We start from the raw sequence: 21,435 nt of genomic DNA, 5'->3' as shown, positions 1-21,435 counted from the left end.
TAGTCATACTCTTCCACTAGAAAGGAAAAATTCAACATTTTCTATTAAGTAGGAACTAAAGCTCTCAGAATTCCTGAGCTGTGTAGTGTTGATTTACACGAATCTCTTACCTCCTTCAGAAATTTCTAATGATTATGGTTTCTGGAAAATAATCTGTCATGTTTTTCAATGCTTACTCTTAACCTACAAAAAAGCTCTTCCAAAATTTTAAGCTAGAAAACCAGGTAATTTGCTTGTATCATAGAGACAACGTATGCCAGTCGAAAAACATCCATTTTTAGAATTTGGGACATTATAATGAGAATAAAGCATGCTGCATATATACGTGTGTGTTTTTACCCCCACATTATTAGAAGCTTTCAAAGTATGCCATGCATTTACAGAGCCACTCTCTCAGTATTTAAACCGTGAGGCATTTTCCTAGAAGACTTGCTCAGTTGTCCTGTAGGCACTCTGGCAATCTTATACGTGATTTATAAATATTGTGATATACTTAAATGAAGTAGACCTGACTTTGTTCATCAATTATCAGTTCTTTTACCCACTATTTCTTTGTTTAAGAAGCAATGTTACTCGTCTTACTGATATATATTATCCAATTTGCAAAAAACATAAATAATATTGCAAATAGCAATATGAGATCTTGTGTGCTTCCTGCAGCCTGATGGGACAGTCTTCTTTAGGAATAGCTTTTCTTGCACGGTTGCCACTGCCAAACAGACTGCTTATGTGATCTTCGGCTTTTTTAATATCTCTTTGGGGATCAACAGACATGCCAGCTTCATCTCCTTTATACTTTAAGAATACTATATTAATTTAAGAATACTTCAAGAATACAGTATTAGCTTAAAGGACTATTCCATTTAAAGCAACTTAGTAGAGATTTAGCCACCCTGATTGATGTTAGGTGTGTAGAAAAAAATGTAGGTTGATTTTATCCTCTGCCTTTTAGATCTTTGAAGGGGAAAAGGGCCTGTTTTTTAAAACTGTTCGATTGCTTGAATGTAATCTTAGCCTACATTACTCTTCTGATTTTTATCTTCAGAAATGGGAAAGTGTATGTATCAGCTACTTCTTTCAATACTTGTATTCATTTTTGTCTTGAAATGAGTATTAATAATTAGAAATTATTGAATCGTCATTTTAATGTTTCACATGAGATAAAGCCGATATGTGTATTAACAACAAAGACGTGTCTTAAACAGTAAAGAACAATTCATGAATTCACATTTTAAGTTCAAGAAGAGCTGTTAATATATTTGTATTTCCCTTTTTTCTGGCCCTATTGACTTGTTTTTAATTTTAATTATATTATTTTATTTGTTATTTTTGTCATTAAAATATAAACATACTCATAAATTCTTTGAGCAGAAGTGAGTGTATAAGTAAGTACATTTAAATTACTAATGATCAGAATTCTACTGGGAAATTTCTTATTTTACATGTAACAACAATCTTTCAATTGTTTGTGCACACACAAGTTTTGGCTAAGCCTGATTTTTTTTTTTTTTTAAATAAGAAAAACTGGTGAATCTGAAATAAAAGTGCAAAATATTATCTTGCATGCAAATATACTGATAATACCAAAGAAAGCAAGAGAACATACTTAAAAAAATAATTGCTCTTGACAAACGATTTTAAAATAAGAGCCTAATTAATAAGTTTCATTGTTGTTTTCCTTAGCTGCAGCTATGTTCCCTTGGACTTTTTTTATTGTAAATGACCTTGTGCTTTCTTTGCAATTCACTAAATAATGTCTGTTGTTTTGCATTTTTTTATATCAGGAAGCAAAATATTAAAAAAATTGATCAAAAAAAGAAGAAGAAAATGTAGCTTTGTTTCATCATCTCTAAAGGTGAGCGTGGTTCCCTTAAAAATATAAAATGATTGTTTGAAAGTTGCTTTAACTACCACTGACTGAGATAGTAAACTGGTAAAATAGTTGGGCAATGGCCTTTAAAAAATAGAAACAAAAACTTAAACTGTGTATAACAATTCATACAGAGATATTCACTTTTAGAAATTTATGCTAAGGAAATTTAAGTTCACAACTAAGCATTATGGCATGGCATTTATTGGGGGAAAATTAGAAACACCCTAATGTCCAAACATAGTCACCAGTCTATAAAATTCCACTTACTGTCACAAAGACATAATGTAGAACATATTTAATGACATAAGAAATATGAAACCTTAAGTGAAAAAAGTTAGATAACAATTTATATAAAATGATCACACACACATAGCTCCCATATATGTATATATACATATGGTATGTTATACAATAAAGTGTTGATGAATCAATTATATCTCAATAAAGCTGGAAAAATATGTTAACAGTATCTGTTTCTGGATGTTGGGATTATGGGACTATTTACTTTTTGTTTATTTATATTTTCCAACAAGTATGTATTGTTTTTAATAAGAAAAACAATGATATTTATCTTTTTAAAATATCAATTCTATTGGCTCTCCCATTTTTCCTTTGAAAATCTGATAGCTTTATATGTTAACAATTCTAGGTAGTTGATTTTAAAAATGGAAATAGATCAGATAGTTGTTCTAAAACAAAGCTAGAAAGGGTCATGTAAAATATTATAGTGACGTACTTTATTAATAAATAAGCCAGAAATATCCTTATGAATTATTTCCTGGTGAGAAATAAGAAAATTGCCCTGGCTCAGGGTTACATTTTCTTGGAATACAATCAAAGCCATAAGAATTTGCATAGCTATCCTAACTTTGTATCTCAAGGAGTAGTTTTTAACATTCCTGCATAGATAAGATAGGTCCTGGAATCTTCTCAGTGCTCAACTATTTCTTTGATGACTCACTGTAGTGGTTGATTTGTTGATATGAGTGCTAAACTGACATACATTTATTAAAGGTCTATTAGGCATTTAGATATTACTAACCTACTGAGCATACCAGAGCATGAGGTCTGGCCTCTGACCTATAGGAGCTACAGTATTGTTGGGAAAGAAATATGAAACAAATAGAAAAAAAATTAAAGAATATAGTTCAAACATTAATTTAACTGAAGGGAGAAGAACCATGCATGGTATTTATATAAAGCAAATGATAAATGTAGGCTGAGTGGGAAAAGATTCAACGAAAAGATGCCACTTGCCCTAACTTAAGATGAGTGGGATTTGGGATTTCAGTTAGAGGGATGAAAGTCTAAAATCTATAGGGCTGAATTTGTTAGTTGTGGCTATGTTTACTGCATTTTGGTCAGAGTCAGGGATTTGTGTAGCCCAGGGCAATAAGGACATCTGGCTGGAAGATTCTTGCCTTTCTGAAGAGGCAATATCTAGGTAAGGTGGTGGGGAAGAGGTAGAATGCTTTCTGGAGGACCCTAAAGTTAAAACTGAGGAATGTCTTTTCTTGGCTCCTCTGACACCATGCTCTAGTTTCTTCCCACTTCTCTGACAGTTCCTCTTTGTCTCCTTTGTTGGCTCCCTACCCGTTTCTCTACTCAATCTCTGAAGCTTCTCCAAGGTCTTTCCAGCTTCTTTTCTGACTTGGTTCTTTTTCCCTGGATGTGAGTAGAGGGTTCTAAACTATCCATCCCTATGGTTTAAAACATCGAGATAGGTCCTTGGAGAAGTGATGGATTCCAGGGCTGGACAGGGATAATATAAGATGAGCCTGGAGGCCTTGGAGTACCAAAAAGGAAGGAAGTACTAAGGACGGGGCAGGTTGAAAGGACAAAAGGGCCAACCTGAAGGAGCTCTCAATGGCCAAAGCTGGAACAATTTCAGCAACAAACTAAAACATTAGATTATGAAACAACAAAATAAATACTCAAAAGGCCATGCTGATATAAATAAATGATTAAGTAAATAAATAAATGATGAAAAAAGGGAAATTCTTCGTCCAGAAGCATTCCAACTAATAAATGTAAAAGGAAATAAGGAAATAACAAATCATTGTTAGAGCATTAATAAAAATTGCTATAAGAAGTATCCACCTATGAATGCTAAAATCAGTGGGCAAAAGTTTAAAATGAATATTTTCATGGCCTCTAAGTATTGCTTCCAAAATATTTATTATTTACAAAAGGAAAAAGAGTAACAGTAATGGAAACCATGGTAGATAACACCTTCACCAAATGATCAAGGTTAACATCACCAGTGATAAGACACGTATCCCTGATATCACCCACTGAGAAGGGCACGTCACCTCTGTGATATTGTTGCCATTAATGTGCAACCTCAATCTGATCATGAGAAACCACAAAACAAATGCAAATTGGAGGATATTTTACAAAATACCTGACCAGAGGGTCAATGTCATAAAAGATAATGATAACCTAGGGAACTGTCACTGAAGGAGATACAATTAAATACCATGTAGAATCCTGGGTTGGACCTTGGAATGGAGAAAGGACATAAAAAGAAAACTGTGGAAATCTGAATGAAGTTTGTAATTTAGTACCACCTTCAATTTATCTCTCTTGGATGATGCATTGCTAACTGGAAATGTCTTTCTTCATTGTCCAAATTATTTTACTACCTTCTAGATTCAGTGTAAGTTTTGACTTTTCTAAAGGGATCTCAATGATTCTCTCTCTTCCTTAAATTTCTATATCACTGAATCTGAACTACCTAACTAAATACTTAATTATGCTCTACACCAAGGGTTGGGAAACTATGACAGCTAAACACATCCTGCCCACACTGCCTGTTTTTATAAGCTAAGAATGGTTGGAAAAAATCAAAAGATGAATATTTCATGGCATGGCAAATTTATGCAATAAAAATAATAATGTCCCCTTCAGTGTCCTAATAAATTTGTTTTGGAACCCAGCCATGCCCATTTATTTATATATTATATATGGCTGCTTTCAGGCAACAAAGATAGAGTTGAGTAGTTGCAACAAAGAACATGCGGCCCACAATGAATGAACTGAAATGTTAACTTTCTGACCCTTTAAAACAGATGAAGTTTGCCAATCTCTGTTCTACACTATTTCCTAATTCTGCTGTCATACATATGAATCTTGCCTCTCAAATTTGCTTGAAAACTACTTGAAGTCAGGAACATTGTGACATACTTCTTTTGTCTTCCCACCACCTGATTTTATCTAGGACAGTTATGGATTTTCCTTAGCAAATTTTGGCATGTCAAGTACAGAATTTTAAGAAATGAATCTGACTTAATAGTGCAGAATAGATTAGAAAGAAAGAGGAATGATAATAGCTTATATTTAGGCTTGAAGGCAGATGTTATCCTGTTTGGGGGCTGTAATATTATGTAAGCTGGTTAGGTACAGTGTTTTGGGATAGGGTGGTAGAGGCAGGGACCTGGAATAAAATTCTGCCAGGTAGGTGGCACAGGCTAGGAGGGAGAATGTGGGAGGAGATCCAGTCTGGCAGACAGAACGCAGTTTCCAGAAGGTTTAACCTCATGCAACCCAGAAAGCATTGAGCAACAGAGACCAAGGAGCACTGAGGAATAAAGGGGGAGGAGACAGAGCCACAAGGCCTCTAGAGGCCTATGGGGCAAGCAGGTAGAACACAGTTACCAGGGAGATTGGCTGGCTGCACTGCATTCTGCCTGAGATTAGGAAATAGAGACATTAGCCAGCCGGCACTCACAGGAAGAGACCAGAGAATCAAACATGCAAACTTTGGTACAAGCTTGAATGGGTCTCATGGGTACAAAGGTCTTAGGATCAAACTTTTAGCTGAATTAGGTGTAAAGATATTTACATGCCAAGTTCTAGAGTATTAGGTTGGATCTTAAGTTCTTTCTACCTAAAATCAGATTGGGTTCAGGAGACCAGGATGGGGCTAGCCACGTAATAAAGACAACAGCCCCCCAAATATGGCAGCATCCACCTTCATGCCTGAATTACTGCACACAAACTATATGGGAATTGTTGCAAATACGGCCAACTATGTTAGGTAATGCTGGGCCTCTGACACACAGTACACCATTAATGGCAGTGGAAAAAGTTGACTGCGAGAGACATTTGAAACAAATAATTGATTTGTCACATTCTTCCCAGAGATCAAGAAGAGACTTGATTAAAATGACAATATATGACAAAATGGAGGTTATATAGTGCAAGCAGGCTCTGCCCACATCCCCTTGGCATTGACCTCTACATGCAGAAGGTTTCTTACTGTGAACACCTGCATCTCTCTGCAAGAAGCTTTGTTCTAGTGGTAAGCAAGCTCAGTCCTGAGCACAGCTGCCAACGGCCCCCAAAACAGCCATTAACCAATGATGGCCCATGAGATGGGTAAAGTCCCCAGCTTTTTTGCCTCTCAGGTAGAATATCTCTGAGGCACGTTCTCTACTGTCTAATACCATAGCCACTAGCTACATGTGGCTACTGAGCATATAGAATGTGGCTAGTGTGACTGAGGAACCGAATTTTTCATTTGATTTGATTTTAATTAACTTTAAAAATATACTCTTCAGTTACTGGAAAACCTTTAAGTGTATTTGGAAAAACTTGGGTATGTGAATCTACTTTTCCAACTGTCAATTTTACAAAATCTAAATACACATCAAGACGACAGTTTAGTCTCCAAATCGAGTGGTTCTATAAGTATAAAACATCACCCGATTTTGAAGAGTAAGTCAAAAAAATTTAAATATCTAATGAATAATTTTTACATGTTGAACTGTAAGAGTTTGGATTCAATGGGTTGAATAAATTATTAAAATTTATCTCATCTGTTTCTTTTTACCTTTTTTAATGTGGCTACAGGAAAATTTGAAAGTTCTGGTTTGGCTTGTGTTGTATCTGTATTGGGTAGTGCTAATCTACACAGTCTCTCTGGGGCCCACAGACCGATTGAACTCCTACTGCCCTCAGTGGTAACTGGCTTGATAACACCCACTTTAGTGACTTTCTTTCCTGTTCCATTTTCCTGCTCCTCTACTGAGTTTCCTGGGTGTAATGCAGGGTCTCTGGTCCTGCTCCCCGCACAAGAACACAGGATATGGTGAGGCCAAAAAGGAACAACAACGGAGCTGTAGATAGGGGAGTCATACCACTATACTCTTGATGGCGGCTGGTAGAGACACAAAAGCAAACATCTGCCAGTACCCCAACAAGGGGTCTTCCTGCACCCTAATCTCACTGGCGGCCAGGAGAGACGCAGGAAGTAGGAGCCACATGATCCGCAATCTGCCATCTGCGCTTGCTAACCCCACTTGCTAGCCTCAGTCCGCCGTCCGCTTCTCTGCTAGATAGATAGATAGATAGATAGATAGATAGATAGATAGATAGATAGATAGATAGATAGATAGATAACCAACCAACCAACCAACCAACCAACCAACCACCCCCCTAGCATAGCTATGGTAGTTATATTAGTGGCTAATGGCTAACCGGTAATAGCTGATGGCCACCCAGCCACAGCGAATGGCCATCTGATTACAGCTGATGGCCATCTAATAACCGAGCCAGCACCTTTCCACGTGAGGCCGAGAGCCTGGAAACTGCTCTCTGGGACTCTGTCCCCACACTGGGATTACCTCTTAAGTTGCACTAGAATGTTTGTCTCGTGGTCTAATTCTGGAGAACCCAAATCAAGACAAATAGCATCAAGAACAGAAAAGAAATATAGAGATTAACTATTCCAACCTCTTGAATTTATAGATTAAAAACATATGAGGTCCAAAAAGGCTAAATAACTTAGCCAAGGTGTCACAGAGGGCGGCCTGTGGGGTCTCTGCTCCCGCTCCCCACACAAAAACACAGGATGTGGTGAGGCCAAAAAGGAACACCCACGGACCCATAGGTAGGGGAGTCATACCACTATAGTCTCACTGGAGGCTGGATTCACACACTTGCGACCTGCTGTCCGCTTTTCTGCCAAGTGACCGACGACTCTCCTCGACTCGACTCTCCGCGACTCCCCTCGACTCAACTCTTGACTCACCAACCAGCACAGCCGCAGCAGTTATATCAGGGGCCAGTTGTCTAACTGGCTACAGCTGACGGCCAACTAGCCACAACCCATGGCCATCTACTACCCGAGTCATCACCCTCCCTCCCCCAACGTGAGGCCGAGAGCCTGGAAACTGCTCTCTGGGGCTCTGTCCCCACACAAGGCCTCTAAACTCTTTAGCTAGGAATAGAATTCGATTTCAGATCTCACGATTACAAATTCATTCATTTTTGTCACCATATTACATAGCCTTTGTAAGATTATTGGCAATTTTTAAGAAAATGGTTTCAAAGAGCAATAGAACATTTAGGACTCATGGGATAAATCACAATAAACAATTGATGCTTGTTTTCCACATGCCCTTTAGACAGATCAGGTGGTAGCCTTTCTCTGCTCCTGGTTGAAGTTCTGGAGAGGCTCATTGATTCTTCTGGTCATTCTCATATAACAGAAAATTCCTATGTCACGTTGAGCCACAATCTCCTCTCAGAAATTAGAGTATCCGGTTCTGATATGGATCCAGTTAATTTAAAGTTAACTCTTCTTTCTTTCCCCACTCCTTTTCTTCTAGCTTGCTAATTGCAATTTAGACCCTGTCAGGAGTTGGCGCAAAGAGGCTGAAAGAGGAGAAAGAGAAGAAAACCCACTCAGCTGCTACCATTTTCGGATGCTGATACCCTCCTTGTGCCTGGCAGACATTTACAACTGTACATTTTTTCTTACAGACATTTTGGGAGGTTCTTTAGAGTTTCCTCTGCTGAGCCTCTCTGACTGAAACTCTCTTGATGTGGTAATGTCTCCTTCGGTGGCACCCCCCCACACACACACACTGCAGCCCCTGGTTCTCTGACAGTTTGTTTTACACAGACTCTCTGGGGTCCTCTTGGGAAGAATTTTTCTCTGATACGATTCAGCTACTCTGGGATTTAAGCACCTTTTACCTGTTGTCAGAAGGAAATGCAATTACAGTGTTTCCCCGAAAATAAGACCGGGTCTTATATTAATGTTTGCTCCAAAAGACGCATTAGGGCTTATGTTCAGGGGATGTCATCCTGAAAAATCATGCTAGGGCTTGTTTTCCGGTTAGATCTTATTTTTGGGGAAACACGGTACCTCCCAGAACAGCAATGTCCCCTCACTTTGCACTGCCCAAACTCCTTTAGCTTTTTCATCTAGGAGATAAGCAAAGGTCTTCTGTGTCCCCCACCTGCAAGGAACACGTGTCAAGGAGCAGCCTAAGGAGTCTTATTGAAGCCTCTCTCATTAAGTTTGGGGCAGGGTGTACTGGTGGTGTTTCTCTCTGTCCTCTGTGGACCGGACTCAAGAGCAGCTCTCTTTAAAATTATCCCCTTAGCAAATTCCTCTTTCATCTCCCAAACCTGAGCCCTTTATAACCTTGAGGTGAATGAGGGGTTCCAGGAACTTTCTAACCAAGTTTTAGCACATCTCTTTTGTAAATTTTCATATGGTCTAATACCTCCTTTGTCACATGGTGCTACTCTAATGTGGTAACTCAACTGAAACTACCAATTTAATATTTAGATAGAGATGATATATGTAGGGACAGAGTCCCAGAGAGCAGTTTCCAGGCTCTTGACCTCACGTGGAAAGGTGCTGGCTCAGGTAGTAGGTGGCCATCAGCTATGACTAGTTGGCCATCAGCTGTAACCAGTTAGCCATTAGCCACTGATAATGGCTTGGTCGGTTGATTGGTCGGTTGGTTGGTTGGTTGGTTGGCAGGCAGAGAAATGGACAGCAGATTGCAGATCGTGTGGCTCCTGCTTCCTGTGTCTCCAACCCAGTCACCAGTGAGAATATAATGGTATGAACCCCCTATCCATGGCTTCGTTGGTGTTCCTTTTTGGCTTCACCATATCCTGCATTCTTGTGCAGGGGGTGGGATCAGAGACCCTCCATGACATTATATTACAAAAAGTTATTCTAAATAGACATGGTTAATGTGGACCTTTTATAACTGGAGCTTGGCAATGAAAGAAATAGGTCAGTGGCTAAGTAAGCAGTAGATACATCAAAAGGTTAGTTATAGGGTTTGTTATTATTTTGTAAATAAGGTATGTAGGCCTTCACATATCTGAAGAGATCCTCAGTAAAATTGCAAAGAAAAATAATAATACTTTACTATGGTGTCCTTTTTTCTTTTTTGACTTCCACTGTATGTTTTTTAATGAAATAAATAAATATTGGATGTCTTGAGAGCTGTGGGATTTCCTTTGATAATTGTTAAGGTACCAGAGGTTTCAACTGTTTTTGATCTTTGATCAATGCTTTTTCCAGCATTGTAGCATTTTTGCAATTTTTATACGACAATGAACAACAAAAGTTACTGTCATTATAATTAATTTGAAGAATATGGCTGTGTCTACACAATAAAATCATTTGCAACCATCTTCATCTTTTTCTCAGTAGATTATTATTTTATTTGCTTGTATACAGCAACTGCAGCAACAGCAAGCAAATGTCTTCTTTCCTTTCCAAAATAAATCATTTTTAAATTTTAGACCATTTCACAGTCTTGAAGTTTAGTGTTGAAGCATTTCAAACAGCATTTCTGTTGGAAAACTTATCACTGTCTTTTATAGGAATAACAAAATGGTTAGTAACCAAACTCCAACCATACCAAACTGAATTTCTTGTTTGAAAATAAAACCACAGAATGCCTAAGTTGGCGAATTGCAATGAGTCCTTTACGGTATTGTTTAGAAAACAAAATAGCTAGCCCAGGCTTTGTTTACGGGGATAATTCACCAAGAATTTCCACTAGGAATTGTGTCCCATGATTTCCGTGGGAGCATACTCAATTTTGATGCCGCATCGCATCAATGTAGCATAAGTCGTGACTGTTTTCTCCAATTTTAGCTTTCAGTCAGCATTCGCTTTGTTTTAAAATGAACAAAGAGGAAAAGAAAAGAGAAAGATGTAATGTTAATAGGCTTCTTTTTGTGATCTCTCAGGGAGAGGTTTTTAAATAAGGGGCTTGAACTTGACCTTTTTCAATGGCACAAAGGTCCAGTGCACAGTTTTTAAAGTTATATTTAAATTTTAATTTTACTCATTGGAGTCAATTAGAATCAGACTCTCAAAACTTAGTCCTCAATCTTTTCATGTAACTGATTGGTAAAGAAGGGAAGCTTTGGAAGAAACAGTCTGTAAGAGGTACATAAATAATTGTCTTGATTTCTGTATGCCACAGAATCAAACTGCTTTCAGGTCATTATCACTAGGCTATTTGAGTTTGAAAATACAATTTATTATAGAGTTAGAATGGGAAAATCTTTAATTTCATGATAAATCTAGTTTTAGGGAACCGATATTAAAAACTTGATTTAAAAAAAAATCATAATCTCAGTGTTTGCAAAATAGCATGGAAAAAGGCATTGTCATATGCTATTGGTGAGGGTATAAATTTTAAAAATCTTTCTGGAAAGCAGTTTGGCCATTTGTATTGAATTCCTCATAATTTTGCATAAAGTCTTTAATCCAGCATTTTTACTTTGAGGGATTCATGCTAAGAAAATAGTCATAGGTGTTTGCAAAATTATAACTACAAGATTTTTATGGAAGTGTTTTTGGTAGAAACAAGAAGGGAATAAAACATAAATGTTTAACAAGGCTTTCTTTAGCCACTAAAAATAATACTAGAGAAATATTTAATGCCATGGAAAAGGTGGAAAAAACTGATTAAAAACAGTATGTACAATATGATTCCCTTCTGTTAAAAAAATATATTTCCATAAAAATATTGGATGAAAACAAACAGAAATGTTAACAGCAGTATCTCTACATGATTGAATTATGCACACCATTTTTTCCAAATGGAAATAGCTTTATTTAAAAAAAATTTTTTTAATTAAAATGTATATTAGGTGTAGAAAACTCAAACCATAGGGGGGGAAATTATTGTAAGCTTTTCTCCTTGCAATTGCATCATCTGGTAGAACACACACTCACACAAACACACACAGATACACACACACATACAACTTACATGTCTTAGTTTTATTCAACATATTCAAAAGTATATCTTGGGGAGTTTTACATTTTAATGGATGTGAATCTACTTCATCCTTTCAAATTGCTGTATAGTAGTCCATGATAAAAATACGTAATAATTTTCCTTATCAATTACTCTCAACATGACCATTCTGTTCCATCAGCAGGATCACTAGATTATGGACTGATTTGCTCTGCTCTTCACTTTTCACCTTTTTCAGCTTAGTTATCATTTCATTAGGCTCTTTCTCTTTTTTTGCTCCTATCTGCAAAACCACAACTCTCTATGCCCTGTAACCAAGCAGACAAACTCTGCTGAAGAAAATTTTGCCAGAGGACAGTGATATCCCCTCTCAAATAGATGCACAGCACTACCTAGCAATTCCAATAATTTCTCTGGTTAAAAAATCATCCTCCCACTTTCTGCCACAATTATTTTAAACTCCCTCCATTTCCTTCAGATGTCAGATTCTCCAAGTCTCCTCCAGCTTTCTTCTCAGAGCTTGGTGGTGTCTTCTAACTTAGAGAAAATTGAAGTTTCAACTTACACATACCAATTTACAAACCTCCTCAATTGCGTTTCTTTTCTTCTTCCTTGCTACACTGGAGAAAATTTATTTGCTTTACTATTATTTCATTATGAATTTTGTACATGTTTATAAGTAATATTGCTTGAATGGTTTTCCTCGTATAGTTTTCTTAGTCTTCATATCAGGATTATTTTACTTGATTTGTAGAATTAATTAGGGCACTTGCTTTTTTTTTTTTCCTTCCCTTTTTCTAAGTGTTCAAGGATTTAAATAAAAGAAATGATCTGTTCTTTGAAAGTTTGGTAGGAGCATTTTTGACACTAGTCTTTGATAGTGGTAAGGGTGATGGGGTATGTGTGTCTTTAAATCTTTGATTGCCCTTCAGTTTTTCTTACAATCATTGGTCTATTCCAGTTTTTCCCACTTCCTGAATTAGTTCTGATAATTTTTATCTTAGAAAACATCTACTTGATCTAGATCAAGGATTCTTTACTTTTTTATTTTATTTTTTTCAATTCATGGACCCCTTTGACAATTAATGAAGTCTATTGGACCACTTCTTAGAATTATTTTTTTTTAAATGTCCTTCCTGGAATTTGACTCTTATTGTGAGTGGAGTCACATGACTTTCTGTGCCTTTCTGCGAACAATGTGTGTGGGTTTTTTTTTTCTTCCCTGATTATGTTTATGGTGTTCTCACAATGTTATTTTCCATATGCTCAATATTCTTATGGAATAAAAATGCACAAAACCTGCTTGTGTAATATACTATGTGTGCTTGCCTGTACCTTATAACACGGTGTACAAAACAGGAATTGAAGAAGAAACCAAATAAAGAAAAGAATCTCTGCTACTCAGAACTTGTAACATGCATGGCCTGTATCACTGCACAATCTTTGAATACTAATAAGTTACTTTAAATAATACTTCAACATTTATCTCAATCATGTGATTTGTTTGAACTTGCAAGGCTTATACTTGTAGCTCACTGAGTTATCTGTATTACAAAGCACCCTACTGTCTTATGGAGAGCTAAAAATTCTCATTTCAGCTGTCCAGTGTCACAAGCCTTTAACAAGTAAAGGAAAAAGCTCACCTTTTTTCAAGTACTGATACACAGAGGTAGATAAGAATATTAGAAAGTAAAATGGGTGGAGGAATCACCGAAGCAAGAGTGCCTAAGGAAATGGTCAGCTCATTTGCAGAAGCATCTATAGACAGGAACTGGGAGAGTGTGTGCAATGTACAGGCTGATCTAATGACTATCATAAATGATATTTTCACATACGTGCACCAATTGAAAAGTAATTTAAACATTTCTGTGATATGTACTGGTGAAAGTCAAAGGAATTACTAATACCATTATGTTTATTGCCAAGAGTAATAATTAAAGGTCATGCTAAATTTCAGTTTGAGTTTAGTGGAGATAAAGATATAACTTATTTTACATCCAAGATTATGGACCTATGGGACTCTAGACTACAGGGTTCTAGAGTCTAGATTTCTAGATTTACCAAAATGTTGATATAAAGAAGTACATAATATAGTATTCTTTTATTTTGTCTTTTTTCATTTGCTATTTTTAAAGTTTTGCTTTGTTGCTATTTTACTAAGGATTTTAGGAATTTCTAGTGTATGAAAATTGCAGCACTTTTAAAAATGTCTTAGTCAATAATGATTGCTTAAACTATATCAAGAGTTCAACTGCTTTCTTTTTTGCTACGTTTTCTTTTATCCTATGCTTTTCTCTTTATGATATACATTAATTTTTGCTTTGTTTGAGTATTACATTGAGTAATACATATAGAAAGAGTTTGTGGATTTTAAGCTGTCTGAGTTTTCCTATGCCCCTAAAAGTTTTGCTTTTATACTTGATTAATAATTTTTCTGCATATAGAATTATAAGTTCAAAATAATTTAATCTCAGAATCAGAGAAAAAATTTTCCATTCTAGCACCAAGATTTGCAGATAATATATCTCTAGTCTCATTCTGTCTCCATTCTTTTGAAGCTGGAAGAAACTCTTTTCATGTTTTTGTGATTTCAGTTTTCATGATTTTCTCTTTATCTTTGAAGCTGAATTTTCACTAAATAGAGAACATTCCATCTTGACAGTTGATACCCTTTTTCAAATGAAAGATTTGCGTCCTTTTTTTCTAGCTAGGGGAATTTTCTTTTATTATTTTTTAATTATTCAACCTTGCATGTTCTTCATTCCCTCTTACTGGAATTCCTATTAAATAGAAATGGAAACTTCTGAATTTTTCTTTTATCTTCCCTAACGGTTTCCTCACACTTTCCACATCTTCAGCCTTGCAGTGAATTATGAGAGAATCACTTTAATTGATCTTCCAGGTCACTAATTTGTTCCTCAGTTTTATCCATGCTAAAAAAGATTTTCTTAAATAATTGGAAATCATGAAAATTTACAGGAGCTTTTCTTTTAACATATTGAGTCACAGACTTTTCAGCTGTATTGAATTTTATACACCAATGTTTATAGTATCTTCCTCAAATTGCTGACTGAGCTCAACTGCCGGTTGCACTCTTCCTGTGTTTCCAGTGCTGCCAAGGACTTATTTTTACCTTTATTTTATTTCTCCCTGTGATTTGAAATGGAGGGATGTTGAAAGTTTTCATCAAATATCTTGAATGTGGAATCTCGTTTTTTAGTGTCTAGTATGTGTCAGGTACCATGTTAATCACTGGATGGACGAAGCCGACACATAGAGCTTTTGTGTCGGACAAGTGGAACATCATGAACATCTGAACACAGTTTTCTTCTGAGGTCAGACACATGAAAAAGCAGGAGACAGTGGAGCGAGGAGTAGTCTGAACAAGAAGTTGGGGTCACATCATTAAGGCTCTTTTCTATACACTTTTCGAGGGAGTTTTTGGATTTTATTTTGTATGCAATAAAGAGTCAGCAAAAGATAAAAGTTTTTAGGAAGGTAATTTTGTCAATAGTATGGAGGATGAAAAGAAAAGGGGCAAAACTGGAAAGCAGAAGCCATTCAGGAGTTAATTGCTGTAGTGCAGAAGAAGCACTATCACTTGGACTTTTGCAGTGGCATCAGACAGGAAGAGAAGCATGATTCACCTGACCCAGTACCTTCCCTAATGAACTTTCATTTGAAAATGGAATGAGATCCTGCATAAATATCAACACCATTAACCAAGAACCACCATGGTCACTTTTTTATATTTTGTTGATTTTTTTCTTATCCACACTGCAGTCAGAAAGAGTACTCTCAGTGAATTTCTACAATTTCACTGTAGTATGCTGCATGGATTCAGTTGACATAGTTCATGTGTAATGGGTGGATTATGGGGCAACTAGAAGATGAAGCTATATTAGGATTGTGTGGATATTTGAATATTAGTGGAAAGGAATCATGATCAGTTGCTAATTGTGAACCCAAGTAGCCAGATGTGATATTGAGTGGGTGAGACAATTCATTCCTAAATTCCATGGTGGATTCTAAAGTTCCTCCTCAAATATATGCTGGGTAGTTGAAGAAGACAATGTTCCCTGGTCGAATAGGGGAATTCTTATGTCAAGGATAATCCAATTACGATAGTAGTAGAATTTACAGACAAGGTCAGACTTCTCTGACTAGAAAATTAGGCACTGGGAAAATTTAATCAAAGTGTACTAATAAAAGTACTTACTCTACTCATAGTCCTATGTATGACGAAACACTGAGGTCGTCCTGACAAGGCAGATGTGGAGCAGGTGTTGAAATTTAAATGGATGAGTAAGTAAAACAGAGGCAATAGATCAGTAATGGAGATGGATGGGATCATCAAGGAAATAGGTGTACAACAATGTATTTGAAAATACCTTTCGATTGTTTTCTTTCAAAAGTTTTCTAATGCTAAACTTAAGCCAGAGTTTTCAGATTTAATTTTTTGACTGAAAACAAACCCAGTTTTGTCAGACTCTGTGTTTTGTTCAGACATTCTTGTAAAAATGATTTTCTCCATAGATGCAAGTCTGTAAACTGGCAAAAAATAGGTTCTACACTCTGATGTACAGAAGTCTCAGATATATTTGTATTAGTAAAAATACATTTGAAAACAATATTCTGAATATTGGAGTACAATTTCAAAATTGCTTAAAATTTATTCCATGAATTTATGCCAAATAATATTTAAGTTCAACTACTATACATTGGAAAAGTGGGTTTTATTAAACATACATTTTACTTTTTCAGACTGTACACAAATTCACTGAAAATCAACTGATATTTATTGTATGCCCCACACTGTAGCAGCTACTGTTCTAGGAGCTTGGACATAACACTGAGCAAAGCAGATAAAACACCTCTCTTGGGGAGTTTAGAGTCTTGTGTGGGGAGACAGATTAAGTAATAAACATAGTATAGAAATTAAATAGGAAGAAGTACTATGAAAACAGTGAACAAAAAGCAAGGTAAAGGGGATCAACAGTGTGAATATAATATTTCAATTTTAAATAGGTCTTCGAGGTGGACCTCATTAATCAAGAAAACATTTGAGTAAATACATGAAGGAAGTGAAACAGTAGATAGGGTTTATAGACTATTGCTCTAAGTATTCCACAAAGGGAAATTTGTTTTTATTTTCAAATGGAAATTAAGATTTATCTTTTCTTAAATTGGAAAATCATTTTGATTCATCACAACTCCAAGTTCACATTACCCTAGCATATTCCCTAAAATACACTGAAGTTCCTTCCACATCAATGTCTAACTACTTCTTTTAGAATAATTTATATCAAATATTAGTTCATGCCTGTCTCAGAATCTAATATGTAGGTATCCCTCTTTTAAAAAATTGTACCTCCAAAATGCGTCTTCATTCATATCTCAAGGTAGACTATATTTGAAATCATAAAGCTTCATGATTTTTAAGAGTGATTTGAAACGAGATAGGGATTTTTCAGTGACCGTAGGGCTCAAAATATTTGAACTCCTCTTTATTTTTTTGATTCAATAAATACTTTTTCATGTGAAATATGGACATGTTTGCTTTTTTCATGTGTGTTCATCTTCACACCTGAATAATCTTTGTTTGCTGAGGATATAAATACCGCTGCAATGATAGCTTTATAGTCAGACGGCAGGTTCAATCTGAACACTGAATAAGGTGCAGTGATTTGCACTCTTTCTTCCATGAGGTATTAATTTTGGATGTTATTGGAATCAACTCTATGCATTATATAGGTTTGCCACTTTTATCTATTTAAAGATGTCTGTTTTTATTACTTTCTGATTATTGTCTCACTGTGCTAAATATTAAACTATCTCTTCTTTATTTAGTCATTATTTTAAGGAGTTACAAGCTTCATGTGCCAACTTTTTCATTTAATTGATTAAAAGCAAAACTCATTTTCTTAATCCCAGTTTGCTTGGCACTGCACAGCTCAACTTGCAGTGGGAGAAAATCATATGAAACAAATAAGCAATCTGTACTTTAAAAAAAAAAAAATTTGAACAGTAAAAACAAATGTAAAATTGTACCCAAAGAAGCAAGATTAATTAAGTGATGGGGTTGTATTTTAAATAAATCAATCAATAAAAGGAAATAATTGTATGCTTTTTGTTTTTCTTTGAAAAATCAAGTATTTATTTGTGTTTTTATTTTTGGTAAGGAGAATTTGTACACTTACCTCAAAGAATAATACTAGTTCCTGTTAGTCCGACCAAAGGAAACAAAAAGATGACTGTTTGCTCAGCTCTGGGCGAGGTGCTGTGCCAGGTAAACAAGATGGTCAGAAAACTTCATTGTCTTTATGTATATGTGTGTTGCAGTGTAAATTCTAATCACATTGTAAATTTGGAGCATTTAAACGCCATGCTACGCTTTAGTTATATGTTAATGTACTGGTTTGCTAGTGGGGATGTGTAATATATTATTATGTTTGCTTTTGTTGATGTAGTTACACATGTTGGAACTAATGACCAATTTTTTTTTTTTTTGTATACATGCAGCTAACATTCAGGCATATTTTCGGCAAGCTCCCGTGAGGTTTTTGATGCACCTTAGAGTTTGTGAACCACCAGTGAAGACCTTGCATCCACTTTGGCTCAGGGTTACCATTTAGGGGCAAAAGTAAGTAAAACCCAGTAGCATATGTTTGACTTAATCCATTGAGCTTAAAAAATTAGCTACAGTTCAGAATTGTAGGCTTGCAGTCTCCTTTTTGTAATATCAAAATTCCTTCTAACCATTACGGAATATACCATGGGCATCGTAACTGTTTACACATATAATACTTTCAGAAATCCGAAGTTCAATTTTATCAAGTATGGAGCTTACGGCATTTATTTCTCCCTGACACATTTCGATTTGTCTTATAGAGAATTTTTTTTTATTCTTCACTGAGTTATATCTCTCAATGTTACATTTGCCTACAGATTTTTCTTTTGGTATTTTGGTATTTATGATGGGCACTGAAGTCTTTTTAAATTATTTCTGAGAAACATCTTCCTTCAAATGCCATAAACATTTTCTTGTCTCACCAAAATGTCTAGTGTTACTTTTTCTCTACTTCTGATAAAAAAAAAAAAAAGGCCCCTGATTATTGTTCCTCAATACAGTTTTTGCCCAAGAGATTTTTACCTCTATAGACAGTGTGCTAATCCTATTTTCTATGTAGTGAAAATACCCCTTGAGACTTTCTGGATTCGTAACTGAAACAACTAAGGGGCAAGAGTGATTTTTAATGTTTTCTCCTATCCTCTGCTTCTCCATGACTAGGGGAAGAATGAATGGACTGTATGTACGAGATAATAAAAGGGCATTTTCCAGTATCCATTGAGGCTAGGAAATCAAGCAAATATATAGGATCCTCAAAATTAAGTATGAATACGTGGAATGTCAAACCAAAATCTAATCCTTAGCATTTCTTCTTTCTGAACTGTTGTGTTACCCCATCTGCCAGGGTTTAATTGGGACGTAAAAACCACTCTGAGCATCATGATATAAAAATTCTATTATAGGAAGACCTTACACAAATATGGGAGAAGTTGGAGAGAAGTCCAAAAGGAAAAGTTGAAGGATCAGAACAAAACCACTAATCAATCCTTCTGACACACTGGTACAAAAGAACAAATGATAGGCTACAGGAAAGTCTTGGATGCTAAGCACATCCAGATGCTGAAGTTGTTTAGGAAGAAAAGCTGGCAGAGTCCCTGAAAGCTGTCACCTCTGCATCAGGTGGTGAGTCTGGAGTAGCTGCTGGTCAGCAGGACCACCAGTTGGAAAAAAGAGCCGGACACAGGGTGGGGTGTAGAACAAGGACACGCTGGATCTATTGACATCTCTGCACGCATCTCTCACTGCATCTAAGCATGAAAACCTTCAGAGCATAATGACTATAGCTTTACTTCTACCTTTCAAAAAACTCATGTGAATTTCTTTTTTGGTCAACTCAAACCATAAATGGCAGGAGATTCTGTGAAATTTCTTCCAGCATAGCCAAGTGACAAGCTACTGATACAATACCTATGCAATCATTATTTGTTTTAGGCATATATTTTTGTTTATTCCAGGGCATCATGTCTTATTGCTTGACACAATAATAGCTAAGCTTTTGTTTTAACCTACTTTAAAACAGGTGGAAAACTATAGCCTCCTTTTCATCCTCTTGTGTACTTTACACATTGTTGATACAGTACAAAAACACCTTTTGCTAATTGAATTGAGTGAGGTTCTGAAGTTAGTACCTTATTGAGACAGGTTAGTTAGCATACTGCTAGGTAGACAGGTATGGAATAAGCAACAAAGCAGCCATATCCTGAAACTCCAGGTCCTGGAATGTCTCCTTCACTCCAGGACAGAGACGTGAGAATATGCTTTGAGGTTAATAGATAATCTCAAATCCCTTTTGGCTGGACAAAGGAGCAGATCTGATAGATAGAAATGGGTTATTTCGTTAATCCCTCCCTTCAGGATGGCCAAACAGGACAAACCTGATACATGAATTCAATTAGAAGGCTCCAGCCTCCTTCCCCAAACAGGCAAGGGAAGGTATAAAACTAAGAACTTTTGCCTCAGTCACGGGCACCCCCATTTGGGATCCCCTCCCGCTCAGGAGCTGCAACCTCTTCTCCTGCCTCTAACAAACTATCTTCCTTTACAACTTTTTGCCCCTCCCTTGTCTGTGTGTCCATTCTTTGGCTTCACGAGACACGATCCAGGCGCACACCCAAAAACTGCCGGCAGATCCAACATCATTTACATCATTTGGGGACTCACAGAGAAATATTCCTACTTCATTATCTACACGTGTGCCCTTGAGAAGCTGTATGAAGTCTCCAAGGATACTAGGAACCATGTCTTCATGACTCTAACCGTAAGTCATTCACCTCTCTGCATCTGACCTACCACGTTTCATGTAGGAGTCTCTTGAAAGCAGCATACTTTGGATCCAAGCCAGGGAACCATGTTAGTCTTTGCTGCATAAGAAACCACCCCAAAACTTAGAGGCTTAAAACAAGAACAATTCCTTTTTTCTCTTTCTTTTATAGATTGGCTCTGTATTTCCTCTGCTGGTTTTACCCAGGTTCACTCATGAGACTGAATTAGTTGGAGGGTCAGATGATGGCCTGCAAAGTCCAAGATGTGGGGGTCATTCATGTATCTGACAATCGGTCCTTGCTATTGGTTGGAGAACCTTGTTACTTTCATGGGCCCTCTCATCTTCTAGGAGGCTGGACCGGCTCCCTTACCTGGTAGTCCCAGGGCAGCACTCCAATACAGCAAATTGGAAGCTGCAAGGTCTCTTAAGGCCTAGCTTCAGTTGTCACAATGTACCACTTACGCACATTCTCTTTGTCCTAACTCTTTACAAGGCAAGGCCAGATTGAAAAGGAGGGGAAATAGACTCCACCTCTTGTGAGAGGAGGTGTCAAATATTGTAGCCAGGTTTTTCAATGTAAAATGCCAAATTAAAGGCAAAATTGTCTTACAGTTTGTTCCTTTAGTGAGAA

General features: G+C 36.5%; 1 long non-coding RNA gene across 1 annotated transcript in view; it reads left to right on the top strand.

The window, feature by feature from the left end:
- The window catches only part of LOC117037128 (uncharacterized), a 43,360-nt gene that overhangs the window by 7,201 nt on the left and 14,724 nt on the right, over positions 1–21,435 (top strand). The window contains exons 2-3 of the long non-coding RNA XR_004425469.1: positions 1,785–1,855; positions 18,433–18,553. This is a non-coding gene — a long non-coding RNA (uncharacterized LOC117037128). The remainder of the gene's footprint in view (positions 1–1,784; positions 1,856–18,432; positions 18,554–21,435) is intronic.

This window comes from Rhinolophus ferrumequinum, chromosome 17 (assembly GCF_004115265.2).
Source record: "Rhinolophus ferrumequinum isolate MPI-CBG mRhiFer1 chromosome 17, mRhiFer1_v1.p, whole genome shotgun sequence".
Taxonomy (NCBI): domain Eukaryota; kingdom Metazoa; phylum Chordata; class Mammalia; order Chiroptera; family Rhinolophidae; genus Rhinolophus; species Rhinolophus ferrumequinum.
The sequence above is the reverse complement of the archived record's forward strand: the minus strand, read 5'-3'. Positions and strand labels throughout refer to the sequence as shown.